Source organism: Henckelia pumila, chromosome 4, assembly GCF_033568475.1.
Source record: "Henckelia pumila isolate YLH828 chromosome 4, ASM3356847v2, whole genome shotgun sequence".
NCBI classification, from domain to species: Eukaryota; Viridiplantae; Streptophyta; class Magnoliopsida; order Lamiales; family Gesneriaceae; genus Henckelia; species Henckelia pumila.
The window spans coordinates 191386897-191393016 of NC_133123.1; the positions used below are offsets into that span (position 1 = coordinate 191386897).

At 27.2% G+C, this 6120-nt stretch overlaps 1 non-coding gene across 1 annotated transcript; it reads left to right on the forward strand.

Moving 5' to 3' along the window:
- The first annotated feature begins 4743 nt into the window (after positions 1–4743).
- Positions 4744–4855, forward strand: LOC140870226 (small nucleolar RNA R71). The gene has a single exon (XR_012147197.1). It is a non-coding gene; the product is annotated as a small nucleolar RNA R71 (small nucleolar RNA).
- The last annotated feature ends 1265 nt before the right edge of the window (positions 4856–6120 follow it).

The window sequence follows — 6120 nt, forward strand, 5'->3', positions numbered from 1 at the left end:
AAAAATAAAATGAAAATATAAGTAACAATTAATTTGGATCATATAAAGGCATAAACTCATCATTAAGAATTTCATTTTCTATAAACGGTTTAAGTCGTTGCCCATTAACTTTAAATACATTATTATTTTTAGGATTTTCAACATCAACAGCACCATGAGGATAGACAAATTTAACAATAAATGGTCCAGACCATCGTGATCTAAATTTTCCTAGAAACAAATGCAAGCGAGAATTATAAAGTAAAACTTTTTGTCCGATTTCAAAAGATTTGCTCATAATATTTTTATCACGAAAGACTTTGTTTTATCTTTATAAATCTTTGCATTTTCATATGCATCATTTCTTAATTCTTCTAGTTCATTTAATTGCAATTTTCTTAATTTAGATGCATCATCTAAATTAGTATTAAATGCTTTAATTGCCCAATAAGCTTTATGTTCAATTTCAACAGGTAGATGACAATGTTTTTTAAAAGCTAATCTATATGGTGACATTCTCAATGATGTTTTAAATGCAGTTCTATATGCCCATAATGCATCACTTAATCTTAAATAGCAAACTTTTCGATTTGGATTGACTGTTTTCTCCAAAAAAAAATTTATTTCTTTATTTGCAAGTTCAACCTGACCATTCGTTTGAGGGTGATATGGAGTAGAAACTTTATGTGTAATACCATATTTTCTTAACAAAGAAGAAAATGATTTATTTATCAAATGACTTCCCCCATCACTTATTATAGCTCTAGGTATTCCAAATCGACTGAAAATATTTTCTTTCAAAAATTTTATCACAACTTTATTATCATTAGTTCTACATGCAATTGCTTCAATCCATTTTGAAACATAATCGACAACCACTAAAATATAAGTAAATCCAAAAGATAATGGGAATGGACACATAAAATCTATTCCTCAACTATCAAATATTTCAATAATCATGATTGGATTTAAAGGCATCATGTTTCGTTTTGAAATTGAACCTATTTTCTGAAAATTTTCACAAGATTTGCAAAATGAATGCGTATCTTTGAATAAAGAAGACCAATAAAATCCATATTGAAAGATTTTTGCAGCTGTTTTCTTTGACGAAAAATGACCTTCACATGCCTCAGAATGAAAAAATTTAATGACACTACTTACCTCGTTGTCGGGTATGCATCTTCGAAAAATTTGATCAGGACAATACTTAAACAAATAAGGATCATCCCAATAAAATATTTGACCTCTTTCAAGAATTTATTTTTATCTTGTGAACTCCAATGAGAAGGCATTTTATTTGTCAAAGGAAAATTTACAATATTAGCAAACCAAGGCATAGTAGTAACATAAAATAGTTGATCATCCGGAAAATTTTCATTTATTGGTATTTCGTTTTGAGATGATTCGGAAATTATTCTTGATAAATGATCGGCCACTACATTTTCTTTTCTTTTTTATCTTTTATTATAAGATCAAATTCTTGTAATAACAAAATCCATCGTATTAATCTTGGCTTAGCATCTTGTTTATTTGATAAATAATTTATGGCAGAATGATCAGTATAAACAATAGTAGTATAACCAATTAAATACGGTCGAAATTTATCTAATGCAAATAATACTGAAAGTAATTCTTTTTCAGTTGTTTAATAATTGATTTGGGCACTATTTAAGGTTCTACTTGCATAGTAGATCACATAAGGTTTACCTTCTTTTCTTTGTCTTAACACGGCTCCTACAGCATAATCACTTGCATCACACATTAATTCAAATGATAAAGACCAATAAGGAGGTTGTAAAATAGGTGATGTAGTTAAAAGATTAATTATATTTTTAAAAGCAGTTTCACATTCTTGAGTCCATTCAAATTGTGCATCTTTTGTTAAAATATTTGAAATTGGTTTCGATATTATGCTAAATTTTTTTATAAATCTTCTATAAAATCCCGCATGACCCAAAAATGATTGAATTTCTTTGATCGTGTTTGGTGATGGTAAATTAGCAATAACATCAACCTTAGCTTTATCAACTTCAATTCCTTTTTCAGATATGACATTCCCTAACATAATTCCGGATTTAACCATGTAGTGACGTTTTTCCCAATTTAAAACAAGATTTTTTTCTTCACATCTTTTTAAAACTTCTTCCAAATTTTTAAGACAGTTTTCAAATGAGTTTTCAAAAATAGTTATATCATCCATAAAAATTCCACAAATTCTTCAATCATGTCACTAAAAATACTTAGCATGCATCTTTGAAAAGTAGCCGGAGCATTACATAAACTAAATGTCATTCTTTCAAAAGAAAAAGTTCCGAACGAACAAGTGAAAGTAGTTATTTATTGATCTTCTAATGATATTGATATTTGATAATATCCCGAATACCCATCAAGAAAACAATAATAAGAATTACCTGTCACTTTCTCTAAAATTTGATCTAAAAATGGTAACGAAAAGTGATCCTTTCTAGTTGCATCATTTAATTTTCTATAATCAATGCACATACGCCAACTAGATGGAATCCTAGCTTGTAATAATTCTCCCTTTTCTTTTTTTATAACAGTGATGCCTGATTTTTTTGGTACTACTTGTGTTGGACTTACCCATTTACTATCTGAAATTGGATATATAATTCCTGCATCTAATAGTTTTAAGACTTCATTTTTAACAACTTCTTTCATGTGTGGATTTAATCTTCTTTGTGGTTGTTGATATGTTTTAGCATTTTCTTCCAAGTGAATTCTATGTGTGTAGATTAAAGGATTTATACCTTTTATATCTTGCAAAGTCCATCCAATTGCATTTTTATGTTTTTTAAGTAATGTTATTAAATCTTCTTCTTGTTTTGGTAAGAGGGTAGAAGATATTACAATAGGATATGTTTGATTTTCACCAAGAAAAACATATTTTAGTTCTATTGGTAAATGTTTTAATTCAAGTTTTGGATGATCATCTTTTTTTACTTCTTCAAGTTCATTAATTTCTTCAAATAACTTTGATTTAAAAACATTTTTTGAATCAAAACTTTCCACTAAACAAACTTCAGATTGTTGATTTAAGTTTTCTTGGCGTATATTTTCTTTCACGATTGTTTCTATTGCATTATCATCTTCATATTCATTAAAACTTGGTTGTTTACATAAATTGAACACATTAAGTTCTAAAGTCATATTTGCTAAAGACAATTTCATTATTCCATTTCGACAATTAATTAAAAAATTTGAATTTGCGAGAAATGGACGTCCTAATATTACTGGAATTTCATTATGTACTTCTATTGATTGTGTATCCAAGACAATAAAATCCACAGGATATATGAATTTATCGACTTGAACTAACACATCTTCTACAATACCTCTAGATATTTTGATTGACCTAATCGGCTAGTAAAAGAGTGACAGGTGTAGGTTTTAAATCTCCCAACTTAAGTTTTTCATAAACTGAATAAGGAAGTAAATTCACTCTTGCTCCCAAATCTAACAAAGCTTTTTTAATTTTATTTTTTCCAATAATACATGAAATTGTTGGACAACCAGGATCTTTATATTTCAAAGTAGAATTATTTTGAATAATAGAACTTACTTGTTCAGTTAAGAATGCTTTCTTCTTTACATGCAATTGTCTTTTCACTGTACATAAATCTTTTAAAAACTTTGCATAAGAAGGTACTTGTTTAATAACATCTAATAATGAAATATTTATTTTTACTTGTTTAAAAACTTCATAAATATCAGAATAATTTTTTTGTTTTTTTATTATTTACTAATGCATGTGGAAAAGGAACATGTTTATTTGACTCACATATTACTTCAGATAATTTATCATCAACTTTCTTATTTTTAGGACCCAAAGCATCATCTTTCTCAAAAGTATCAGGATTTGAATCCTTACTCTTTGAGTTTAATTGATCTTTGTTTTCATCACTATATGGATCATTAACTATTTTTCCACTTCTAAGAGTAATAACAGATTTTACTTGATCAAATTTATCTTGATTTTGATTTTTACGATTAGGTTGTGGTTGAGATGGAATTTTTTTTTTTTCATGAATATTAAGTGCAGATGCAAATTTTGCAAGAGTTTATTTCAAATCATTCATAGATTGAATGTTTTGAATATTGATAGACTCTTGCTTTTGAATATATGCATGAATTTCATCTTCAAAATGTTTTCTTGGAGGTGGGATATAAGGAGCATAACCTTGGTGATTTTGGTTATTTTGAAAATGTTGTTGTGAAGGTTGTGCATTATTATCGTTCCTCCAACTAAAATTAGTATGGTTTCTCCAACCAGGATTATACGTTTGTGAAAAAGGATCTAATGTTGGTTTTTTAAAATTGTTAACATAATTGGCTTGTTCATGGAGACATTCTTTAAATGAAGGCAAAGTCGGACAATTTTTTGTAAGATGATCATGTGTATCACAGATATGACAAACAATTTCTTGAAAACTTTTTAATTGATCACTCTTTTTCATTTCTAATGACTCAATTTTTCTTGCTAAAGATGCAAGTTTAGCTTGAATATCTACATCATCTTTAAGATGATAAATACCAACCCCATTTGTTGAATTATTGGTTTTACTTGGTGGTTCAATTGAGCCTATATTATCTCAATTTTAAGCATTTTCTGCTAATGACTCCAAATATTCCATAGCTTCATTTGGGTTTTTATCTTCAAAAGTTTCATTACACATGAATTTTACTATTTGCCTATCTTTAAGTATTAAACCTTCATAAAAGTGAAAAACTATCTTCCATATTTCAAAACCATGATGTGGGCATGTATTAAGTAACTCTTTATATCTATCCCAACATTGATAAAATGTTTCCCCTTGTTTTTGAGAAAAAAATTGTAATTTGTCTTTTAAAAGAGTTTGTTCTATGGGAAGGGAATTTTTTTTTAGAAATTGTTGTTGCATTTCTTCCCATGATCTTATTGAACTTGATCTCAAATTTTGCAACCATGCTTTAGCTTTATCTTTTAAGGAAAAAAGGGAAAAGATTTAATCGAAAAATATCCATGCTACAATTTTGATCATTATAAATGTTGCAAACCTCCTCAAATTCTCTTAAATGCAAATATGGATTTTCAGAATCTAGGCCATGAAAATTTGGTAAAAGTTGAATGATTTGAGGTTTAAAATTGAAATTAGACGCATCAGGAGGAAAAACTAAACAAGATGGGGTACTTGTTCTTATTGGATTCATATGGTGCCCAAGTGTTCTTGGTTGTTCATGTTCAGTTCTTGATTATTATTATTATTATTATTATTATTATTATTATTATTATTATTATTATTATTATTATTATTATCATCATCATCATCATCATCATGATTATTATTATTATTATTATTATTATTATTATTATTATTATTATTATTATTATTATTATTATTATTATTATTATTATTATTATTATTATCATCATCATCTTGAAAATTAGAATTATCTTCCATGTTTAAAATACTTTCAGATACTCGAACAAGTCTACCACTTTTTTTACGACTCCAAACAATCATACAATTAAAACAACATATTATTTACATAAATAACATAAATAACAAAAATTAAACTTAATTTATACCTCCCGGGCAACGGCGCCAAAAACTTGCTACAACTTAAATTGTAATTCACCCAAGTGTAGGTTGTCTGCAAGTAGTATACTCGTGAGTACGAGATCGATCCACGGAGAGGATGCTGTAAGTTTAATTTTAGCAATGATTTATTATAGATGGAAATATTATTATAAAACTTCAAATACACAAATTATAAAATTTTCAAGGCTTCAAAGGTTCATTGTTGGTTTATTTAAGATTGCTTAACAAAAATATATAAAAGAAACTAGCTAATATAAGAATAAACATAAAAGAACAATTAAATATTTAAACAAATATATCATATAATATAGTTTCCACTATATAAATATCAGATTAACCGATATTTAATACATGGTACCCATAATATATATATAGATGCATAAATATAAATTAACATAAAAGTAAATGTTAGATCAAATCACAATATTTTATTTAGAACAACCGGCAGAGCCACGCTATTGTCTAAATAAAATATATAACTTTTTTATGTTAGATGCGAGAAAGTAAATGTTAGTTGCGAGAAAGTAAATGTTAGATCAAA